Raw genomic sequence first — 25,499 nt, 5'->3', positions numbered from 1 at the left:
CCAATCCATGAGCATGGAATATTTTTCCATCTCTTTGTGTCTTCCTCAATTTCTTTCAGTAGCGCTCTATAGTGTTTATGGTTGAGATCCTTTACCTCCTTGGTTAGGTTTATTCCTAGGTATCTTATGTTTTTGGGTGCAATTGTAGATGAGATTGCCTCCTCAATTTCTCTTTCTTCAGCCTCATTGTTAGTGTATAGAAATGCCATTGATTTCTGGGCATTGATTTTGTATCCTGCCAGGGTACCAAATTGCTGTATGAGTTCTAGCAATCTTGGGGGCGAGGGTTTTGGGTTTTCTAGGTAGATTATCATGTCATCAGCGAAGAGGGAGAGTTTGACTTCTTCTTTGCCAATTTGAATAGCTTTATTTCTTTTTGTTTTCTGATTGCTGAGGCTAGGACTTCCAGACTATGTTGAATAGCAGCGGTGAGAGTGGACATCCCTGTCTTGTTCCTGATCTTAAGGGAAAAGCTCCCAGTGCTTCCCCATTGAGAATGATATTTGCTGTGGGTCTTTCATAGATGGTCTTTATGATGTCGAAGAATGTTCCCTCTATCCTTACGCTCTGAAGTGTTTTGATCAGCAATGGATGCTGTATTTTGTCAAATGCTTTCTCTGCATCTAATGAGAGGATCATATGGTTCTTGGTTTTTTTCTTGCTGATACGATGAATCACATTGATTGTTTGACGAGTGTTGAACCAGCCTTGTGTCCCGGGGATAAATCCTACTTGGTCATGATGAATAATTTTCTTAATGTACTATTGGATCCTATTGGCTAGTATCTTGTTGAGAATTTTTGCATCCATGTTCATCAGGGATATTGGTCTGTAATCCTCCTTTTTGGTGGGGTCTTTGTCTGATTTTGGAATTAAGGTGATGCTGGCCTCATAGAACGAATTTGGAAGTACTCCATCTCTTTCTATCTTTCCAAATAGCTTTAGTAGTATAAGTATAGATTCTTCTTTATTTTTTTTATTGGTGTTCAATTTACTAACATACAGAGTAACCCCCAGTGCCCGTCACCCATTCACTCCCACTCCCCGCCCTCCTCCCCTTCCAACACCCCTAGTTCGTTTCCCAGAGTTAGCAGTCTTTACGTTCTGTCTCCCTTTCTGATATTTCCCACACATTTCTTCCCCCTTCCCTTATATTCCCTTTCACTATTATTTATATTCCCCAAATGAATGAGAACATATAATGTTTGTCCTTCTCCGACTGGCTTACTTCACTCAGCATAATACCCTCCAGTTCCATCCATGTTGAAGCAAATGGTGGGTATTTGTCATTTCTAATCGCTGAGTAATATTCCATTGTATACATAAACCACATCTTCTTTATCCATTCATCTTTCGTTGGACACCGAGGTTCCTTCCACAGTTTGGCTATCGTGGCCATTGCTGCTAGAAACATCGGGGTGCAGGTGTCCCGGCGTTTCATTGCATCTGTATCTTTGGGGTAAATCCCCAGCAGTGCAATTGCTGGGTCGTAGGGCAGGTATATTTTTAACTGTTTGAGGAACCTCCACACCCACCTCACACCAGTGAGAATGGGGAAAATTAACAAGGCAGGAAACAACAAATGTTGGAGAGGATGTGGAGAAAAGGGAACCCTCATACACTGTTGGTGGGAATATGAACTGGTGCAGCCACTCTAGATTCTTCTTTAAGCGTTTGATAGAATTCCCATGGGAAGCCTTCTGACACTGGACTTTTGTGTCTCGGGAGGTTTTGATGACTGCTTCAATTTCCTCCCTGGGTATTGGTCTGTTCAGGTTTTCTATTTCTTCCTGTTCCAGTTTTGGTAGTTTCTGGCTCTCCAGGAAAGCGTCCATTTCTTCTAGATTGCCTAATTTATTGGCGTATAGCTGTTCATAATATGTTTTTAAAATCGTTTGTATTTCCTTGGTGTTGGTAGTGATCTCTCCTTTCTCATTCATGATTTTATTAGTTTGAGTCTTCTCTCTATTGTTTTTAATAAGGCTGGATAATGCTTTAGGTATCTTATTAATTCTTTCAAAGAACCAATTCCCGGTTCTGTTGATCTGTTCCACATTTCTTCAGGTCTCGATTTCCTTGAGTTCTGCTCGAATTTTAATTAACTCTCTTCTTCTGTTGGGTGTAGGATCTATCTGCTGTGTTTTCTCTAGCTCCTTTATGAGTAAGGTTAGCTTTTGTATTTGAGTTCTTTCCAGTTTTTGAATGGATGCTTGTATTGCGCTGTATTTCCCTCTTAGGACTGCTTTTGCTGCATTCCAATGATTTTGAACGGTTGTCTCTTCATGCTCATTAGTTTCCATGAATCTTTTTAATTTTTCCTTAATTTCCTATGACCCTTTCATCTTTAGCAGGATGGTCCTTCACCTCCACGTGTTTGAGGTCCTTCCAAACTTCTTGTTATGATTTAGTTCTAATTTCAAGGCATTATGGTCTGAGAATATGCAGGGGATGATCCCAAACTTTTGGTATTGGTTCAGACTCGATTTGTGACCCAGTATGTGGTCTATTCTGTAGAAAGTTCCATGTGCACTTGAAATCGAAAAGAATGTGTATTCAGTTGAGTTTGGATGTAAAGTTTTGTAGATTTCTGTGAAATCCATCGGGTCCAGTGTATCATTTAAAGCCCTCATTTCTATGGAGATGTTGTGTTTAGAAGACCTATTGAGTATAGAAAAGGCTAGACTGAAGTCACCAAGTATAAGTGTATTATTATCTAAGTATTTCTTTACTTTGGTTATTAATTGATTTAAATGTTTGGGAGCTCCCACATTCGGGGCATATATATAGAACATTGTTATGTCCTCTTGTGGGATAGATCCTTTAAGTATGATGTAGTGTCCCTCTTCATCTCTCACTACAGTCTTTGGGGTAAATTTTAGTTTATCTGATATAAGGATGGCTACCCCTGCTTTCTTTTGAGGACCATTCGAATGGTAAATGGTTCTCCAACCTTTTATTTTCAGGCTGTAGGTGTCCTTCTGTCTAAAATGAGTCTCTTGTAGACAGCAAATAGATGGGTCCTGCTTTGTTATCCAGTCTGAAACCCTACGCCTTTTGATGGGGTCATTAAGCCTGTTTACGTTCAGAGTTACTAATCGACAGATATGAGTTTAGTGTCATCATATCTATTCAGTCCTTTTTTTGTGGATTGTTCCACTGAACTTCTTCTTAAAGGGAATTTTAAGAGTCCCCCTTAAAATTCCCTGCAGAGCTGCTTTGGAGGTCACATATTCTTTCAGTTCCTGCCTGTCTTGGAAGCTCTTTATCTCTCTTTATCTCTCCTTCTATTTTGAATGAGAGCCTTGCTGGATAAAGTATTCTTGGTTGCATATTCTTCTCATTGAGGACCCTGAATATATCCTGCCAGTTCTCTGTGGAGTGGTCTGCTCTTACCCTAATGCTCCTCCCCTTAAAGGTCAGGATTTCTTGTCTCTTGCTGCTTTAAGGATCTTTTTTTCTTTGGAATTTGCAAGCTTTACTATTAGCTTTACTATTAAATGTCGAGGTGTTGATGGGTTTTATTGATTTTAGGGGGGGGGGATCTCTCTATTTCCTGGATCTGAATGCCTGTTTCCCTTCCCAGATTAGGAATGTTTTCAGCTAGGATTTGTTCAAATACATATTCTGGCTCTCTGTCCCTTTTGGCGCCCTCGGGACCCCCAATTACACGTAGGTTTTTCTTCCTAAGGCTGTCGTTTATTTCCCTTAATCTGTCTTCCTGGTCTTTTAATTGTCTGTCTCTGTTTTCCTCATTTTCCCTCTTTGCCATCAACTTGGCTTCTATGTCACTCACTCGTTCTTCCACGTTGTTAACCCTCGTCGTTAGGACTTCTAGTTTGGATTGCATCTCATTCAATTGATTTTTAATTTCGGCCTGATTGGATCTAAATTCTGCAGTCATGAAGTCTCTTGAGTCCTTCATGCTTTTTTCTAGAGCCACCAGTAGCTGTATAAGTGCTTCTGAATTGGCTTTCTGACATTGAATTGTAATCTGTATTTTGTAACTCTTAGGAGAGAGGACTGTTTGTTTCTTTTAAGGTGAGGTTTTCCTTCTAGTCATTTTGCTCAGTGCAGAGTGGCCAAAAACAAGTTGTATTGGGAAAAGGAGAAAAAGAGAGAGAAAGAAGGAAAGAAAAGAGAAAAGAGAAAGGGAAGAAAAAAAAGATAAAAGAGAAGAAAAAGAGAAAGAAAAAGAAAGAAAGGAATAAAGGGTGGGGGATGCAAACAAATCAAAAAGAAATCAAAGAAAAGAAAAGAGAAAAAGAAAAGAAAAGAAAAAACCACGGGGAGTATCTTCTGATTCTGTATACTTTAGTCCCTTGACCTTCCTGGAACTTGTCTGTCTAGCTGGTCTTCTGGTGGAGGGGCCTGTTTTGCTGACTTTCAGGTGTTAGCTCTTGGGGAAGCTGCTCTGCCCTCTGCCTGGTGCAGGGCTCCTTTAACCTGTGAGGCCCCAGGAGGAACCATCCCAGTGATGCCGGCAGCTCTGGAGCCCTGGATTCAGCTCCCACAGTAACTATGGAGCTCTCCCTCTGCAGGGCCTGGAGGTGCCAAGGTGGGGACGCTGATCTGCTCAGCTCTGGGCAGAAGCGTTCTAGCTGTCGTGGGCCTTCCCAGGCTCTACCTGTCCCAGGGGGAAGCCAGATCCTGGGCTGTGTCCTGGCGCCCTGTGCTCCAGTGTCTGCGCTGTTGGATTCCCCTGCCACACAGCTGCCTCCATGGCGCCGCTGCCCGAGCCCCTCTGAGCTGGTCCCAGAGCCCCGCAGCCCTCTCTGCAGGGATTCTCTTCCTCTGCCGGAGCCCACTCCGAGCTGCTCCTGGCCTCGCAGCCCCCTCCATGTGGAGCCACCGCCCAAGCCCCTCAAATCTGCTCCGGGTCCAGCTGTGGGCCCTGCAGTCTTTTAGGGAGCTCGGCCATAGGATATGGTGCATTCTCCTGGGCGCGCAGGTGTCTGTTAGTGTTCCAGGGAGCCCGAGGGCATCCCCGCCATCTTGGCATCCTGATCCAACTCCCTGCGGGTGCCTTTCCACCCGGGAAGATTGGTGAAGCTCCTGCTTCTCTGGGTCAGAGCTTTCTTATCCTGGAGGCACTCGCCCAGGCCTTAGCCCAGAACCTCGTGGGCCCCTCCCCCTTGGATGCCTTTTGTTTCTTTTTTTTTTTAATTTTTATTTATTTATGATAGTCACTCAGAGAGAGAGAGAGAGAGAGGCAGAGACACAGGCAGAGGGAGAAGCAGGCTCCATGCCCCGGGAGCCCGACTTGGGATTTGATCCCAGGTCTCCAGGACCGCGCCCTGGGCTGAAGGCAGGCGCTAAACCACTGCGCCACCCAGGGATCCCCTTTTGTTTCTTTATTTCTTTCCCCCCTCTTCCTACCTTGATAGAAGTGTGAACTCTTCTCACTGTAGCATTCCAGCTGATCTCTCTTTAAATCTCAGGCCGAATTCATAGATTTTCAGGATGTTGAAAATTATCTAGGTAATTTGGTGGGGAGAGGTGATTTGGGGACCCTACTCTTCTGCCATCTTGCCCCTCCCTCCATTTTCCTATTTCAACCAATGTCACAGAGACACAGGATAAAGCAGTGTGGTTCTAGGACCCCAGCTGGCTCTGTTGGTTAAGCATCCGACTCCTGACTTCAACCTTGGTCTTGATCTCGGGGTCATGAATTCGAGCCCTGTGCCGAACTGTGGACGAGGCATGGAGCCTACTTAAACAAACCACACCCACAGGGGTGTGGATCTGGCATAAGCTGAAGGAGCAGAATAGAGAGCCTGGAAGAAAATGCACTCCGATACCGTCAACTGATTTTTTAAACTTAATTCAATTTAAACTTAATTAATTAACAGTATATTGTATTATACTTCCAGAGGTAGAATTCAGGGATTCACCAGTTGGAGATAACACCAGGGCTCATGACATCACGTGCCCTCCTTTATGCCCGTCTACCAGTTACCCTGTCCCTCCACTCCCCTCCCCTACAGAGACCCTCAGTTTGTTTCCTGTGATTGAGTCTTTTTTTCCTCCATCTCTGTTTTCATCTTATTTGTTTTTCCTTCCCTTCACAGATGCCCATCTGCTTTGCTTCTTTAATTTCACCTATGAATGCAACCATACGGTAATTTTCTTTCCTGACTGACTTATTTCACTTAACATGATCCCTCTAGTTCTATCCACATCATTGCAAATGGCAATATTTTCTTCTCAATGATAGCTGAGTTTGTAAACACAGTATGATATAGTTTCAGGTTTACCACATACTGATTCAACCCTTGGATGCAATGCCTGGTCTGGTCACAGGTGCCCTCCACTATCCCCATAGCCTGATTCCCCATCCCCCCACACCTTCCTCTGGTATCTATTAGTTTATTCTCTGTGGTTAAGAGTGAGTTTCTTGGTTTGCTTCTCTCATCCCACCCCATCAATCCCCTTGCCAGTTTGTTTGGTTTATTAAAATTCACTTGTGAATACAATTGTATGGTATTTGATATCTGTCTTTCTCTGACTGAGTTCATTGAGCATAAGTCCTTTCCACTTCTCCCACATCATTGTAAATGGCTTCATTTCATCCCTTGTGATGACCAAGTGATGTCGCAGTGTGTATATTTACCACATCGTCTCTGCCCATTCATCTGTCGATGGACATCTGAGCTGTATCCACAGTTTGGCTATTGTTGATAACGCCACTACAAACACTAGGCTGCGTGTCCCTCTTTGAATCTAAGAGACTACTTTTATATCATCGGGATAAATACCTAGCTGTGCAATTTTGGAATCATAGGGTACTTCTACTTTTAACTTCTTAAAAAAAATAACTTCTTGAGGACCCTCCACACTGTTTTCCACAGTAGCTGCACCTGTTCACAGGACCACGAGGAGTGTAAGGGGGCTTCGCCTTCTCCATAGCCTCACTGACACCTGTTGTTTCTTGTGTTGTTAATTTTAGCCATTCTGACGGCTGTCAGGTGACATCTTATTGTGGTTTTGGTTTGCATTTCCCTGACGATGGGTGATGCTGGGTGTCTGTCCATGTGTCTGGTGGCCATCTGGGTGTCTTGACAGAGACAAAGTCCATTCTTGTCTTCTGCCCATCTGCAGTTGGATAATTTGTGTTTATGATGCTGACATTTATATTTGCTTTATGTATTTTGGATACTAACTCTTTATTGGATGTGTTGTTTACAAATATCTCCTCTCATTTTATATGTTGCATTTTAGCATTGCTTGTTTCCTTCACTTTGCAGAAGCTTTGCAATTTGATGAACTCCCAATAGGATTTTTGCTTTTGTTTCACTTGCCTCAGACGCATATCTGGAAAGCAGATCCAATGGCCAATGTCAAAGATGTTGCTGCCTATCTTCTCTTCTTTGTGTGATTTCGGGTCCCACATTTAGGTCTTTCATCCATTTTGAATTTATTTTTTATATACATGGTGTAACAAAGTGGTCCACTTTCATTCTTCTGCGTGTGGCTGCCTGGTTTTCCCAACACCATTTGTACATATCCTGGCGTCAGGGTTAGGGTTTGTTGAAGAGACAGTCTTTGTGCTTTGGATATTCCTTCCTTCCTTGTTGTCGTTTAATGGACCATAGTGTTACAGGTTTTTATCTTGTTTCGCCTTTCCATTCTATTCTATTGATATAAGCGTCTCCTGTTGGGAGATTCTTGATTGCTGATTCAATTTCTCTTCCTGTAATCTGTCTGTTCAAGTTTCTTATTTCTTCCTTTTTCATTTTTGCTATGTTATATATTTCCAGGAATTGATCTATTTCTTCCAGGTTCGGAGTTGCTGGCATATGATTTTTCATAATGTTCTCTTATAAACATTTGTATTTCTAGTGTTGGTGGTTATTTCTCTTTTCTCATTTGTGATTTTATTTGGGTCCTTTCACATCTTTATGTCTTTTTCTTTTTTAAAGATTTTATTTATGTATTCATGCGAGACACAGAGAAGCAGAGGTATATGCAGAGTGAAAATGGGGTTCCATGTGGGGAGCCTGATGTGGGACTTGATGCCCCAGGAGTCCGGGTTTGTGACCTGAGCCAAAGCAGATGCTTAACCACTGAGGCACCCAGGTGCCTTGCTGATTCAATTCCTTTGCTAGTTATGGGTCAGTTCACATTTTCTATTTCTTCCTATTTCAGTTTTGCTCATTTGCACATTTCTAGGGACTTGTCCATTTCTTCCAGGTCTCCCAGATGTTAGTGTATAACCTTTCATAGAATTCCCTTATAATTGTCTTATTTTTCTGGTGTTGATTGTGATCTCTCTTCTCTCATTTGTGATTTTATTTATTAGGTCTTTTCTCTTTTCTCGTTGATAAGGCTGGCTAGGGCTTTGTCTATTTTATTAATTGTTTTGAAGAACCAGCTCTTAGTTTCGTTATTCCATTCTACTGTTTTGTTGTTTCTGCATTGTTTATTTCTGCTCTCATCTTTATTTTTTCCCTTCTTCTGTAGGCTTCAGGCTATGTTTGCTATTCCTTTTCCAGCTCCTTTAGGTGTAGGATTAGGTTGTGTATTGGAGACTTCTTGTTTCTTGAGGTAGGCCTGTATTGCTATGTACTTCCCTCTTATGACTGCCTTTGCTACATCCCAGATGTTTTGAGAAACATGTTTTAATTTTCATTTGTTTTAAATTTCCTATGTAATTTCTTGGTTACTCCATTCATTCTCTAGTAGGATGTTCATAATCTCCAGATTTTTCTGGTCTGTCCAATTTTTTTTTCTTACTGTTGACTTCAAGTTTCATAGTGTCTGGTCCAAACTGTACAGGGTGTGATATCAACCTTCTTGTAACTGTCGTACCTGTTGAGGGCTGATTTGTTGGCCATGATATGATCTGTTCTGTAGAATGTCCCATGTGCAGTTGAAAGGAATGTGTAGGGATCCCTGGGTGGCGCAGCGGTTTAGCACCTGCCTTTTTCTCAGGGCGCCATCCTGGAGACCTGGGATTGAATCCCATGTCGGCCTCCCAGTGAATGGAGCCTGCTTTTCCCTCTGCGAATGTCTCTGCCCCCTCCCTGTGACTATCGTAAATAATAAAAAAAGGAAGGAATGTGTTCTGCTTTAGGATGAAATGTTCAGACTATATCTGTTGAGTCCCTGTGGTCCAGTGTGTCAAGGCTATTGTTCCCCTGTTGATTTTCTGTATAGACGATTAGTCCATTGCCATAAGTGGGTGTTAAAATCCCCTGTCATTGTAATATTATCAGTGAGTTCCTGTACGTTTGTTGTTAATTGGTTTCTATATTTAGGTACTCCCTTGTTGGCAACATAAATATTTAGTTGTTTGATCTTGATAGAGAGTCTTTTTAATTATGAAATAATGCCCTTCTTCATCTCTTCTTACAGTATTTGTTCTTTCTTTTTTGAAATTTAAATATTTTATTTATTTATTCATGAGAGATACACAGAGAAGCAGAGGCAGAAACATAGGCAGAGGGAAAGGCAGGCTCCACAAATGGAGGCCGATGTGGGACTTGATCCTGGGATCCCAGGATCACCCCCTGAGCCAAAGGCAGATGCTCAACCACTGAGCCACCAGGTGTCCCCTAGGGTTTGGTTTCAAATCTCGTTTGTCTGATATAAGTATGGGTCCTCCAGCTATCTTTTGATATCCATTAGCATGATAGATGATTTTCCATCCCCTGACTTTCAATCTGTTGGTGTGTATAAGTCTAATGTGAGCATCTTGTAGGCAGCATACAGATGGATCTTGTTTTTTTAATAACGATTAAAATGAGAGAGTGAGGGAGAGAGAGAGAGAGAGAGAAAGAGAGAGAGAGAGAGAGGCAGAAAATTAGGCAGTGAGAGAATTGGCTCCCCACCAGGAGCAGAATATGGGACTTGATCCCAGACTCCAGGATCACACCCTGAGTCAAAGGCAGAGGCTCAACCCCTGAGCCACCCAGGCATACGGGATCCTGTTTTTTAAGCCACTCTGATACCCTATACCTTTGATTGGAGCATTTAGTCTATCAGCATTCAGAGTGATTATTCAAAGATATGAACTTTGTGCCTTTGTGTTTCCGGAAGAGATGGTGTTTCCAGTGACTTTCTCCGGTCCTTTCTAGTCTATGTTGCTTTTGGTCTCTTTTTTCCCCCACTAGTAGAGTCCCTCTTAAAATTCCTTACTGGACTGGTTAAGTGGTCATGAACTCCTTTATATGTTGCCTGTCTAGGAAAATCTTTATCTCTCCTTCTCTCCTGAATGACACCCATGCTGAAAGAAGAATTCATACAAATTGGACTCCAATAAAAAGAAATTTAAAAACCTAAAATAAATTCTTTCTAATATGATTGAGGAAAATGGCATGTAGGAGGAAAACCAGAAGCACAAAGAGAGAAGGAGAGATTTCACCCTCTGTAGCCTTCACAGGGAACTGGTGTCCTTTCCTAGCATGGGCCCCGCATCCATAGGATGCTTCCTTCCCCTCTGTGCCCTTGTTGGAACCCAGCAGGCACATCTCCGTGCCTTCAGCACGTCTCCAGTCGTGGTTTATAGCATCTTCCATGTATCCTATTGGGGATCAAAGCGTGGTGTATGTAACCATCCGGCTGCTGTTTGACAACATTGGGGGGATTCTGACTTTTGTTGGTTTTGGGGTGTATGTGTCTATCACATGCAGCTATCACGTGCAGCTATCGTATCCTCTGGCTGGGTAACCCAAAACCCGGAAATGGTTGGCACAACATCATTTCTGGTGCTGGCGCTGGGTGGCTAGCTGGGCTCTCCTATCCACCCCGGGGCTCGCTCATGCAGTGTCTTTCCGCTGGAGAGTCAGCTGAGCTGGAAGGTCCGGCTCGGCCACATTCCCATGTCTGGCAGTGGGTCCTGCCGAGCGCCGGCTGCTTCTCTTCTCCCCAGTGCCTCTCCTGCAGGGAGCCAGACATTCGGGCCACCCTTGGGGGGAGCTCCTGAGGAACCGGCTGCCCATGGCGGGGAGCCATGAGGCTGCCTGTATGTGGGAGTCAGAGTGGGGATGGGGCTGGGGTTCCTTGTTCCCCTGTGCTGACTGGCCTTCAGGCCGAGCCCCATGCTCATCCACCCCCTACTCACTCGGGCAAGGAGGGTGCGCTCCACACGTTGGTGTGAGAGATCCAGCACCAAAAGGTGTGCACGCTGAGTCCACCTGGTGAGGGTGGTCCAGGTGCATGAGCTGCAAGTGTAGGACCCAGGAAATTTAACAAAAATCCCCTACCCCTGGACAAGCAGAGCAGGAGTGATTCCATTTTGTGCTACATCCGCCATCTCCCCTATGACCCCCAAATGACCTGCTTATGGCTTAAGGTGCTGCCCCACCCTAGTCATTCCGCTGGGCACACCCTAATCGGAAATCTGCTCATAACAATGTAACCCTGTTTTGTGCCCGCCAAAAGCCCACAGCGATTCTGACCAAAGTAATAGACCAGCTCAAGTGGATACTATAGGGTAAGGTGTAATTCAATCGGCCACCTACATGTGGACCGACATGACTGTGCAAATTTCTGCGTATCCCATGGTCCACTGGCCCCTATAAAGTTGCCTCGCCTCTTAGTCTCAGGGTCCAAGTCCCTGCTGCAATGTGTCTGGTGCACTTGGACCAACTTTTGGTTGGTCCCAGTGGGGGCTCCAGCTTGTAAAGAAACCCTCGGGAGTTTGCATTGGTGTCGGCTCCTTGGTGGTCTTGGATTCGCAATCTTGGGCACAACACAAGGGCCTGCTGTCCTGATATCACTTCCATGGCCATGCTGACCACCCCGCAGGCCCTCTGTGCCCCAGGCACCCAGGCACGGGGATGCGGGGAGGGAGAAAGTGCCCCGGAATCCGGCCAGCCCCGGCCCCCTGGACAGAGGGAGCAGTGACCTCTCACTTTGCACAGACCCTGGTGACCTGAGGCTCCCTGGCTGTCACACTCTCCTGCCCATTCTGGTCCACGGGGCACAGGTTGAGTCCCAGTAAAGTCTGTGAGGCCTGACCCTGGCGTCCGGCCGCCCCTGGATGGCACATGGGGACGTCAACTGTGTGTGCCTAGCGGCACCCCTGCATGGGCTGGTTGCGGCCTCAGTGGTGCCCCCTCCTCCTCACTGTGGGTCTCTCCACGCCCCATGCACAGAGTTCTGGGAGACACAGACACGGGCTGGTTGTGTATTTTTGCACCACAACACTTTATTGACTTTCTACAGCAAACAGGCTCAGAGCAGAGGGTGCGCGCCTTCCCCTGGGGAAGGAGACCCTTCTGTCTTTAGGGGAGAGCAAGAATCACACGGAGTGGGGGGGCGAGTGCTGGAGTCCCCCACCTGGGAGCATGTGTGGACTCTGGTTGGAGGTGTGTGTCCTGAGGTTTCAGCCTGAGTGAGGGTTCTGAGGACAGCAGAGCTGACCTGGAACTGCAGCTCATGGGCTCCTGTGCTGGATCCCTGCAGGACAGCTGGACCCCGGCTTCGGGACCCCTGGGGCCCCAGCACCTGTAGGAGCCTGCCTCCTGGTGTGGGTGTGGGTGGGGTCCACCAGCCTACCCCTCCTCTCCCCACCCTGGGGTGTACCAGGATCCCCCGGTCTGCCCTAGGTCAGCGACCTGGATCTGTGGGTGCACGCCCAGTGCCCAGGAGGCCACATCCAACTGTGAGAAGGCTCACTCAGACCGGGGCCAGAATCCAGGGCTGGCCAGGGCCATGGGGGGCTGGATCCCATTAGTCTTTGTGTTGGGCCTGGTGGGGGCTCAAATCAACCCAACCCCTCAGAGCCTGGCGCCCAGTCAGCCCAGGTTCCTCTAGGTTAGGGGCTGGTGTCCTGTGCAGGGTGTGCCACGCTCCAGGAGGGACAGTGGGTGTGGCAGGGCACAGTGGGTCCTCTGCACCACTCATCTGCACACACCCTGTTGGGGGCTCCCTGTCTTCCCTCCTCCCTGCCACCCCTGGGTACTCTATGGGACACCTGGGGTTCTGATGGGAGCAGGGTATCCATAGAACCCTGGGGAGGCTGAGCATGTCCCACAGGGGGCAGCTGCATCGGGTCCTTGCTCAGGGATGATAGTGTGGGGGTGGATGGTGTGGGGGCATGGGTATGATGATGGTAGTGTGGGAGATGGTGTAGGGGGGATTGTGTTGGGGTATAGTGTGGGTGGGGATTGTGTGAGGCTGTGTGTGTGTGAGGGGGATGGTGTAGGGGTTATGCCATGGGGGATGATGATGTTAGGGGATGGTGTGGGTCTGGGAAATGGGATGGGGTGGGGGGGGCTGGCAGACACACGGCAAACCCTTTATCTAAGATCCACAGGGGAAATCTACAGAAAAAGGTGACCCCAGTCTGGGGTTTGCTGTGACACTTGCCCCTGGGGCCCCGTGTGGTCAGTGCAGGGCCCTGGCTGGACCGGGGGCAATATCTCAGGTCATCATACTATGTATGTTTACAAATTGCAAATTGTCTCAAATTAAATGCATAGAATTTAGAAATATATAAAGCACCGAGAGGGGGTGTCACCCTGACCCGTCCGACCCTCATCAGATCGATGTGTGTCCTCCTCCAGTCACAGCCATGCACCCTGCCCCCTTGTCCCCTTACTGACCCCCACGGCCCGCACCCCCAACCCCTGCTTTTCAGGGCCCGTCCCTCACCCCTTTGGTTTTCAGCTCACATGGCATCCCCTGGAGGCCCCATCCTAGTGGCCTCCTCATCCCCGAGACTCCGGGGGAGGGGGCACGGGGGTCATCCCCAGCACCTTACCATGCAGCCGTGTGTTGTTGGCTTCTGTTCTTCCCCCGGCCTCAGAAGCCCCTTGTTCCCTACCCAGAAACCCCTGGTCCTCCCCTGGAGCCTGATCCCCCCTGGCCCCTCAGCCTCACCCTACCCTGTAGTATTATCAAAACATGATGTGACTGCTGAACGTCCTGTTGACGTCCAAGTCTACCTCCGTGATGTCCTAGGAGGAAACCAGGGCCTCCTCTTTCATTTACTGTGGGAAAACCAGGGAGGAGATGCAGGCATCAGGGACACAGACCCCGACATGTCACATGCTGCAGTGCTGAGCAGGGAGCCCTGGGGCAACCATGCGAGTGTGTCCTGCAGAACCTCCTTCCTTCCTCTGGGAGGCTGGGGATGGCAGGAGTGCCCACCGTGCCCGTGGGACTTGTGTGAGGGCCTGTGCACAGCTGTTGTGGGCTGGGAGGTGACTGAGGGTCAGCCTGGGTGGGATGGCATAGGGGTTCAGCCCAGGTGGGAGGGGACATGGGGGTGTTGTGCCCAAGATTTCGAATCCGAGAAACCACTACGGAGCTGACACTGATGCAAACACACAAGGGTTGATTTCCAAACTCGAGCTTGCGTCCAAGTACACCCGACAGAGCGGAGCAGGGACTTGGACCCCGAGGTGGTGTTTTGCTTTTAAGGGCTTGTCTTGGGGACCTCCAGAATGGCTGGAGTAATTCCTCAAGTTCTGTTTACATTTTGATATGGAGCCTTCAAGGGCATTGACCTCTGTTCTCATTCTAATAGACGCCTCCAGCCCTTGGCGTGGGCTCAGTTCTTATTCTAATGTGGGGCTTCCTAGGACATTAAGCTGTAAACTTTTGTTTTTTTCCTGTAACTGTAGGCATGTAAATTTCAGCTCTTCTTCACAGGGGCCTGGGATGGTTTGACATGTTTGAACACTGAACTTAAAGTGGAAAGGCCTTCATTTTCTCGGCCTACTTGAGTCCCGTCCCATCCTATCTTGCTCCTTCCCCCTTCCCCAGAGCTCCTGAGAGAGCAATTGCAAATGACCACAGCGTGGCAGCCTGTGTTGGGGGACAGGCCCAGGGATTTGGGATCAGGAAGAGCTGGGGTGCGGTCATCCCGGCTGTGCAGCGGGATTCGATGCTGCAGACTCTTATTCCCTAAGGCTATCTTGACAACTGACTTTGTACATACAAAAGCTGTCCTTTATCTTTAAAAGTTGAAAAGCCAGGGGATCCCTGGGTGGCGCAGCGGTTTGGCGCCTGCCTTTGGCCCAGGGCGCGATCCTGGAGACCCGGGATCGAATCCCACGTCGGGCTCCCTGTGCATGGAGCCTGCTTCTCCCTCTGCCTGTGTCTCTGCCTCTCTCTCTCTCTGTATGACTATCATAAATAAATAAAAAAAATTAAAAAAAATAAATAAAAGTTGAAGAGCCAGTCAAAGCCTTTTTTTTCTGCCCATCTGATTGCTCAGTTTCCAATCTGAGATGTATTTCCTGTTAATAAGGATAATTTACTATCCGTGGTACTATGGTGAAAATAATCTGACACAAGTAATTCAGAGGGATGGGGGTTTCTCATCTCTTTATTCACAGCTCAGTCACTCATCAGGAAATGCATCTTTATGGATTGATTTGGAAAGAACTGAGAGACATTATTACCAATGGTCCTATTATTATGTGAAGGATTCTTCCCTGAGATTCTTCCCCTGTTTCAACTGACACTGAAACACTGTGAACTCTTTTGAAGACAAATGTCAAGGAAATAAATGTTATGCATTACTAATTTTAAATGCCCTTGCAATATGGTGTCTATTATACTAGAAGTATTTTTATCTGATTTTTGCTATTTGTTATCCGTTCCTGCTTTTCAGGTTGAGGAGGCATTATACGTGTTCATAAGTGTTTTTCTTTCCTTCTGATATAAACTTCTTACTTTGTTCCCATCGAAGAAAGTCTTTAAGAATAAGGCAAAAGTTAATTAAACTATTCTTAAAATGTCTTTACACTTGGAGCCTGATTCATTTAAGTCAATTTTCAAAATAAATCTTATTTATTAGGAAAACAAGAAAGATTTATAGGGAAATTGAGAAGATAGTACAGAGCATTCGCATGCACTTGCACTCAGTTTCTCCAATTATTGATATCTTATATTAGTATGGTACAAATATTAGCTAATGAATCAATATTAAAATAGTCGCATTAACCAAAGACCATACTTTATTCAGATTTCCTTAGTTTTTGCTAAGTTACCATCCCTCATATCACATTCCATTTGTCATCCTGTTTTCTTACGCTCCTCTGGATTGTGACATTCTTTCAGCCTTTCCTAGTTGTTGTTGCCCTGGAACACTTTGAGAAGTAGACTATTTTGTAAAATTTCCTTCAGATGGGACATGTCTGTTGTTTATCTCATGATTGAAGTGTTTTTGCGGATTATATACAGAGATATACTGCCATTTTCATTATATCATATAAAGGATAGATACTATCAACATGATTTATCAGACTTGGTATCGATCTGAACATCTTGCTGAGGTAGTGTTTGTCATCTTTTCCCATAGTTAAGTGATTCTTCTTCTTCTTCTTCTTCTTCTTCTTCTTCATTATTATTATTATTATATTATCATTGTTATTTTAAGTTTTTCATAATATATTCTGTAGAAGGAAGTTACTATGTGTATTCCACACATAAGAGTGGGAAGCTATGCTCATCAACTTGAAGGTGGAATGTCTGCACAAATTTTTTGAAATTCTTCTACATGGGAGATTTCTCTTCTTGTGGGTTTTTTTTTCTTTTTCAAATATGTTATTTATTTATTTGAGAGAGAGAGGAGAGAAAAACCATGAGTGACAGGGGCAGAGGGAGAGGGAGAAGCAGGTTCCCTGCTGAACCACGAGTCTTCCTTGGGACCTGGATCATTATCTGACTTAAGGCAGAAGCTTAACTGACTGAGCCACCCAGGTGCCACTATTTCTTTCTTTCCCTCTTTCTTTCTTTTTTTAAAACAATATATTTACTTTTTATTGGTGTTCAATTTGACAACATATAGAATAACAGTGCTCATCGCGTCAAGTGCCCCCCCTCAGCGCCCATCACCCATTCACACCGACCCCTGCCCTCCTCCCCTTCCATCACCCCTAGTTCGTTTCCCAGAGTAGGAGTCTTTATGTTCTGTCTCCCTTTCTGATATTTCCCACACATTTCTTCTCCCTTCCCCTATATTCCCTTTCACTATTATTTATATTCCCCAAGTGAAAGAGAACATACAATGTTTGTCCTTCTCCGGTTGACTTACTTCACTCAGCATAATACCTTCCAGTTACATCCACCTTGAAGCAAATAGTGGGTATCTGTCGTTTCTATTCGATGAGTAAGGCCCACCTTTTCTCTCCCTTGATCTTCTGAGTCTCCTATGATATGAATGTTATTGTTTTAATAAGTGGCTGAGTTCCCTAAATCTGCCTCTGTGGTCCATAACTTTCCTTGTTTTTAAGGCTTCCACTTGGGACTGCATCTCATTTATAGCATTTTTAACGTTTGCCTGAGTAAATTTTAGTTCTTCTATTTCTACTGTAAGGGATTCTCTAGTTTTCTTCTGTGCTCTTTTTCCAGCCCAGATGCTATCTTTATAATCATTGTTTTAAACTGTAGTTAGACATCATATATTTGTATTGATGGACTTCCTGGCTGTGAGTATTACCTCATGTTATTTTATGGAGGTGAATTTCTTGATCTCATTACTTTTTCCAGAAAAGAAAGAAGGAAGAAAAAGAAAAACCAAGAAAAGTAATAACAACTGCCCTCCCCCAAAAAAACCACTAGATTATTTTGGCCTCCTTGTTAAAAGATTCTAAATCCCAAAATAACAAACAAAATTAAAGTTCCATGAAAGTAAAAATAAGAAATATATAAGGTACATACATAAAAAATAAAATAAGGCAATTAATAAAATAGAATCAAAGAAAATAAATGATAATAATAAAGCACAAAGTACAAAGGAAGCTAGACCCTACTTTCCAGGCGGCGCTGAGGATCTGCATCCTCTGTGGTCCGACAACTTTGTGGCAGCGAGTGGTCTGTGCGGGGTCTGGGGATGGCCCATGGCGCTGATTGTCAGGTGCACATCTGCCTGGGAGATGCACCTGCGGGGTCAGGGGCGGGGTGGTCTTCAGCGCCTCTGGCCTCCAGCGGGTGGCGCTGTGCTGCTCCCTGAGACTCGGCGCTGTTTGGTGTGATGCAGGTAGGGACGCTGGGTCCTCTGTTTCTGGGGCTAAGCATCCCACCCCCCCAGTCTGCAGGCCCTCCACAGAAGAGCTCCCAAGCGCATCTCTCAGAACCCTGCTTTCACTTTGCCCACGTCCGAACTGCTTTTGGTTTTGTTTTCTTATCTCAGACTGTTGTGCCCAAGATTGCGAATCCGAGAAAGCATGGAGAAGCCCACAACGATGCAAACACATGAGGGTTTATTTACAAGCTCGAGCTTCTGTCCAAGTATGCCTGACACAGAGGAGCAGGGACTTGGACCCCGAGGTGGGTTTTTGCTTAGTTTTAAGGGCTGGTCTCGGGAACCTCCAGAAAGGCTAGAACAATTCCTCAAGTTCTCTTTACATTTTGATATGGGGCCTTCAAGGGCATTGAGCTCTGTTCTCATTCTAATAGGGGCTTCCTGCCATTGGCCTGGGCTCAGTTTTGATTCAATTGTGGGGCTTTCTAGGACATTAAACTGTAAACAGCAAAGGTTCCACACCTGGAAGGGGGACGTCACACTGTCCCTATATGCTGAAGATGCAGTACTGGAAACATGAAACCTTGGAGCCTCCACCAAAACCTGTTAGAACTAAGGAGTGAGTTCAGTAAAGTCACGGAACACAAACTGACCCTACAGAGCAGAGTAGCCTTGCTGTGTCCCGACAATGAGCACTCAGGAAGGAAATGAAGGACGTGACTTCATTCTTCTCAGGAGAATCAAGGAGAATAAATAATGAGACTGAACCAAAGGAGCACAAGACTTGTGCACTGAGCCATACCAGTCTCTGGGAGGCCTTCCTGGGCTCGTGGGGTGGGAGCCTCATCTTGTGAAAATGTCCGCATTTCCTGAAGCCACCCTCAGTTTCAAAGTCATTCCTATCAAAATCATGGTGGCAGATGTTAGAAATAGGAAAAGAAAAACCCATACCATCCATCCGCCCCCACAAATGACCCCGGACAGCAAATCAGTACTGGAGGAGCAGGAGAGAGCGGGACGCAGCACTTCCCTATTTCAAACAATGTCACAGAGATACAGGATAAAGCATTGTGGTTTTGGGCCCCCAACTGGCTCCGTTGGTTAAGCATCTAACTCCTGACCTCACCTCCGGTCCTGATCTCAGGAGTCGTGAGTTCTAGCTCTGGGATGGGCCATGGATGAGGCGTGGAGCCTACTTAGGCAAACCAGTCCCACGGGGGATGGTCCCGGCATAAGCTGAAGGAGCAAAACAGAGAGTCCAGAAGGAAATGTGCTCTGATACAACTAATTTTTTAACTTAATTTAATTTAAACCAAATTAATTATGGATAGTGTATTATACTTTCAGAGGAAGAATTCAGGGATTCACCAGTTGGAGATAACAGCAGTGCTCATGACATCACGTGCCCTCCTTCATGCCGGTCCCCTGTTAATCCCCCCGCCTCCAACGACCATCAGTTTGTTTCCTATCATTAAGAGTCTCTATTTCCTGCATCGGTTTTCATCTTATTTGTTGTTCCTTCCCTTCACAGTTGTTATCTGCTTTGCTTCTTTAATTCCACCTATGAATGACACCACACGGTCATTCTCTTTCCTGACTGACTTATTTCATTTAACATGATCCCTCTAGTTCTATCCACATCATTGCAAGTGGCAAGATTTCATTCTCTTTGATAGCTGAGTGCCATTCCTCTGTCTGTGACCATCATCTATCTCCCATCCTTTTTATCCATCATCTGCCACAGGGCACCGAGGCTCCTGCCACAGTGTGGCTACTGTGGACCCGGCTGCTGTGGACATTGGGGTGCAGGTGTCCTGGTCTCACTGCATCTGTACCTTTGAAGTGAGTTCAGGCTGTTCACCTGCTGGTCGCAGGGCGGCTCTATTTGTAACTTCCTGAGGAGCCTCCACACTGTTTCCAGGGTGTCTGCACCAGCACGCAGTCTCGCCCACAGTGGAAGAGGGTTGAGTGAGTTTTGCGGGACATGGTAAAAGTCTGGTTCACATTTCATTTCGCATCCTGTGGGCTCCAATTCCGTCCTTAAGTATTTCTGAGGAAGCCAGGTGTAGGGCTCCGTTTCAGTGAGACGTTTCCGAAGCTAACAGGCCACAGCTGGAGCCTGGAAGAAGGCAGGCGCGTCCCCTGGAGTGCCCGCTGCCTCCTACACAGCCTCCTGCAGCGCCTGAGCGTCCCGCAGGGGGCACCTGAGCCCAGGCCCAACCCAGCAGGCATATATGTGCAGTAGGCCTCCTCTGCCTGCACTATCAGGAGCCAGCCTGTGCTGGGGAGGCCTGAGGAGGACGTGGGGATGTGTGCACCCTGATGAGCCACAGCTTCAGGAAATTGTGGGCTCGCATCCACACTGAAAGGAGCCCCTGGGCCTCCTCAGGACCCACGGGGAGGCTTCAGGAAGATGTGGGCCTGTATCCACGCTGACAGGAGCCCCTGGGCCACCTCAGGACATAAGTCGAGGCTTCTGGAAGATGGGGGCCGCATTCACGGTGACAGGAGCCCCGGCCTCCTCAGAACCCTCGGTGACACTTCGGGAGGACGTTGTGTCACTTCGACACAACAGGATGCTGACTCCTGTTACCCCCGGTGTTGACTTGAGGAAATATGAGATGCGTCCATGCAGACAGAAGACCCCAGCCTTGTCAGGCCTGTGGTGAAGCCTAAGAAAAATGTGGGTGCCACATCCACACTGACAGGAGTCTCCAGCCTCCTCAGGACCCACTGTGAAGGTTTGGGAAGACTTGGGGCCACATCTATGCTGACAGGAGCCCCCAGCATCCTCGGGTCTTATGGTGAGGTTTGAAGAAAATGTGGGGCCACCTCAACACTTACAGGACCCCCGTCCTCCTCAGGCCCTGCACTTTGGCTTTGGGAAATATAGGGCTGCGTCTATGCTGATAGAAGCCCACAGCTCCTCAGGACGCACGGTGAGTTTTCTGGGGGATGTGGGGCCATGTCCAGGCTGAAAGGAGCCCCCGGCCACCTGAAGACCTGCTGTGAGGCTTCCAGATGATGTGAGGCATAGTCCATAGTAAGAGGAGACCCAGCGTCCTCAGGACCCGCTGACTATGACTCAGGAAGACGTGGGGCCACGTCCGCACTCACAGGAGCCCTGCTTCCTCAGGACCCCCTGGAGGACTCTGGAGGCGCCGTTGGGGGTCACGTCCACATCAGAAGGGACTCCTCAGAACCACAGGGTAAGTGAATGGGTAGAATGAATGGTAGGGCCAGGGGAGGGGAGGCAGTTGGTGGTTAGGCTTATTAGATGTTAGGTGTTTGTGATTAAGCTTATGGTTACGGATTACAGGTTAGGGTGAGGGATAAGGGTAAGGGTCAGTGGTAAGAGTTAGGATGGGGGTTAGGGATTAGGGATCGGGGTTAGGGTTAGTGACAGGATTTAGAGTTAGGTTTAGGGTTTAGGCTTTAGGGATAGGGCAGGAGGTTTGGAGGTGGGGTTAGGGTTATGGTTACAGTTAGGGTTGGGCTTAGGTTTCCATTTAGGGTTAGGGGTTAGGGTGTGAGTTAGGGTTAGGGGTAAGGGTTAGGGGTTAGGGTAAAATTTAGGGCTAGGTTTAGGGTTAGGGCGAGGATTAGGTTTAGGATAGGTGTTAGGGGAGGAGGAGCTGGCATCAGACCACGGCCTGTCCCCAGCTGCCATCCTGGGCAGGGAGCCCTGGGGCCACCATGGGAATGTGTCCTACCAAAAACTCCTTTCTTCTTCTCCTGGGAGGCCGGGGACAGCCAGAGTGCCGACCGTGGCCGTGGGATCTCTGTGAGGGCTTGTGCCAAGCTGCTGTCGGTGGGAGGTGACTGAGGGTCAGCCTAGGTGGGGAGGGGACATGGGTGTCTTGTGCCCAAGATTCTGAATCGGAGAAACTAAGGAGCCGACACCAATGCAAACACAGTAGGGTTGATTTACAAACTCGAGCTTGGGTCCAAGTATACCCCACATAGTGGAGCAAAGACTCGGACCCCGAGGTGGGTTTTAGCTTAGTTTTAAGGGCTGGTCTCAGGGACCTCCAGAAGGGCTGGAGCAATTCCTAAAGTTCTGTTTACATTTTGATATGAGGCCTTCAAGGGCATTGAGCTCTGTTCTCATTCTAATATGGGGCTTTCTGGGACCTTAAGCTGTAAGCTGTTTTTTTCTTTTTTTCCTGTAACTGAAGTAATGTAAATTTTAGCTCTTATTCACAGGGTCCTGGGATGGCAGTACTTGTGGTAACAGTGAAGTTAATGTGGAACGGCCTCAATTTTCTCAGCCTCCACACAGACAAGTGACTGAATTTTAAAACTCCAAATTTTAGGGGCTGCCCTGGTGGAGACCTGTGTTCTTCCTGCCTGGGAGGGTGTCCTCGCACTCCTGGCCTTTGCTGGCCTGTCCCAGGAACTGGGCCCCGTGACTGCACAGGGTTTGCAGCTTATGGCCACACAGGGCAGACAGCTGGCCCGAGTCTTGCTGCTCTCAGCCGGGTTCCTGCTCCTGTGCCTGGGAACAGTTGGCGCCACCGTCCTTGGGACCCCTGGGATCCTGAACCCGCCCTGTTGCTCCAGGGACTGCCCCCCACTTCTCCACCTGAACACCTTAAGGCTGGTGTGTTCCCCATGCTAGGAGACTTCTGAACGTTCAGATTTTGTGCACTGCTGCTTATAATATCGTGCATAGATTCGTCAGTTGACTCTCTGCCCTTGTGGGATCTGGGGCTCTGTTTCCCCAAGATCAACTGATTGATTTTTTTTAAGATTTTATTTTTCTGTAATCTCTACAGACAACATGAACTTGCTACCCGAAAAACAAGAGTCCCATGTTCTTACGAACCACACAGAGCCGGTCAGGCTCTCTTTGATTGATTGATACATGTTCATTGAAGCAGGGGTCTTGCATGTGTCAGGGCAGAAACTGAGCCCACACTTTGAGGTGTGGTGGAGTCATTTGGACCTGATCAATGTGAAAGAAACCATAGCTTCCCTGGGAGCCCAGGGAGCAGGGCCCACACACGTGAAAAGTTGACAATTTCCTTTACAGTAGTAGTTATTTTACTATTTATTTAAAGTGCTATTCAATGGTAAATGTCAATCTAGGAATGGGATACAGTGAACGTTCTAGGATTCGGAGGTAACTAAAGCTTCCCGTCCAGGACTTAATGTTCCAGTTCAATGCAGAGATAGACAAGGAAGCAAAGAGTTATGAAACATGGCACTGGGGTGCCTGGCTGGCCTGGTTGGGGGATCTTGATCTCAGGGTTGTGAGTTTGAACTCCATGTTGGGTATAGAGAGGACATGAAACGAAAATATTTAACAAATAATAAATGGATGAACAAATAAAGCATGACATCAAAGGTAAGTGTTTGCTTATGTCTCACCTGCGAACTATTCTTGATTGCCCCACTTGCACTACTTGGCCCAGATGCCATCCTACACAAGGGATAGAGTCGCCCGAGTGGAAGTGGGCGTCTTTCATTGTAAGAACTGTGGTTCCCCTCGTTCTGCAGGGAGACAAGAGCCGTGAAGCCACGAGTTCAGGGGATCAGCATACACCTAGGCAATGACCATTTCTGAACCCGGTAGCAAGAGCTCGGCCTCCTTTTAGGACAGGTGTCATAACGAAGTCTCTTTGGTCATTGTCTTGGATGCAGGGTGGAGGCTAAACTAGAATTAGGAAGAACAAAGGAGGAGGAAAACCAGAAGCTGAAAGAGAGGAGGACAGATTTCACAATCCGGGCCTTCACAGGGACCTGATGTCCTTTCCTAGGAGGGGCACCCCCTCCGTAGGATGCTTCCTGCCTCTCTGTGCTCCTTTTTGAAACCCAGCAGGCACATCTCCGTGCCTCCAGTACCTCTGCAGTCATAGTTTATAGCGTCTTCCATGTATCCTATTGGGGACCACAGCGTGGTGTATGTAACCATCCGGCTGCTGTTTGACAACATTGGGGGGATTCGGACTTTTGTTGGTTTTGGGTTGTGTGTGTGTCTATCACATGCAGATATCAAGTGCAGCTATCTGATCCTCTGACTGGGTCACCCAAACACCGAAATTGTTGGCACAACATCATTTCTGGTGCTGGCGCTGGGCTGATAGCTGGGTTCTCCTTGTCAACTCGGGGCTCGCTCCTGCAGTGACTTTCCGCTAGAGGGTCAGCTGAGCTGGAAGGTCCGACTGGGCCAAATTCCCATGTCCGGCAAGGGGTCCCGCTGAGCGCTGGCTGCTTCTCTTCTCCCCGATGCCTCCAGCAGGGAGCCAGACCTTAGCGTTGCCTGGGGGGATAATGAGGAGTTGCCCATGGTGGAGAGCCCTGTTGCTGCCTGTGTGTGGGAGTCGAGTTGGGGTCAGGGCTGGGGTTCTTGGTCCCCTGTGCTGCCTGGCCTTCTGGCGAGCCCCATGCTCACCCAGCCCCTACTCACTAGGGCGAGGAGGGTGCCTTCCACACGCTGGTGTCAGAGATCCAACACCACAAAGTGTGCAGACTGAGTCCACCTGGTAAGGGTGGCCCAGGTTCGTGAGCTGCAAGTGTGGGACCCAGGAAATTTAACAAAAATCCCCTACCCTTGGACAAGCAGAGCAGAACTGATTCCATTTTGTGCTACACCCGCCACCTCCCCTATGACCCCTATATGACCTGCTTATTGCTTAAGGCGCTGCCCCACCCTAGTCAGGCCGCTGGGCACACCCTAATTGGAAATCGGCTCATAACAATGTAACCCTGCTTTGTGTCCCCCAAAACTGTGGGACGATTCTGACCAAAGTAATAGGCCAGCTCAAGTGGATACTATAGGGTAAGGTGTAATTTAATTGGCCACCAGCGTGTGGACCGGCATGATTGTGCAACTTTCTGCATATCCCATGGGCCACTGGCCCCTATAAAGCTGCTATGCCTCTTATTCTCGGGATCCACGTCCCTGCTCTGCTGTGTTGGGTGCAATTACACCCAAGCTCCAGCTTGTAAAGAAACCCTCGGGAGTTTCCATCGGTGTGGGCTCCTTGGTGGTTTCCCTGATTTACAATCTTGGACACAACACCAGGGCCTGGTGTCCTGACATCCCTTCCAGGGCTACGCTGACCGCCCCACAGGCCCTCTGTGCCCCAGGCACACAGGCACAGGGATGCGGGGAGGGGAGGAAGTGCCCCGTAACTCAGCCATCTGCGGCCCTCTGGACAAAGGGAGCACAGACCTCCTGGTCGCTGTGCACAGACCCTGGTGACCTGAAACTCCCTGGCTGTCACTCTGTCCCAGCCTCTCCTGGCCCGGGGGGCAGAGCCTGAGTCCCAGTAAAGTCTGTGGGTCCTGACCCTGGCGTCTGGCCGCCCCTGTAAGGCACATGGGGACGTCAGTTGTGTGTACCTGGCGGCGCCCCTGCAGGATCTGTTTGGGGTCTGGATGGTGCCCCCTCCTCCTCTCTGGGTGTCTCTCCACGCCCCATGCAGAGTTCTGGGAGACACAGAAATGGCCTTGCTGTGCATTTTCGCACCACAACACTTTATTGACTTTCCATAGCAAACAGGCTCAGAGCATATTGCGCGCCTTCCCCTGGGGAGGGAGACCTTTCTGTCCTTTAGGGGAGGGCAAG

Source organism: Canis lupus, chromosome 16, assembly GCF_048164855.1.
Source record: "Canis lupus baileyi chromosome 16, mCanLup2.hap1, whole genome shotgun sequence".
NCBI classification, from domain to species: domain Eukaryota; kingdom Metazoa; phylum Chordata; class Mammalia; order Carnivora; family Canidae; genus Canis; species Canis lupus.
Note: the sequence above shows the minus strand (reverse complement) of the source record.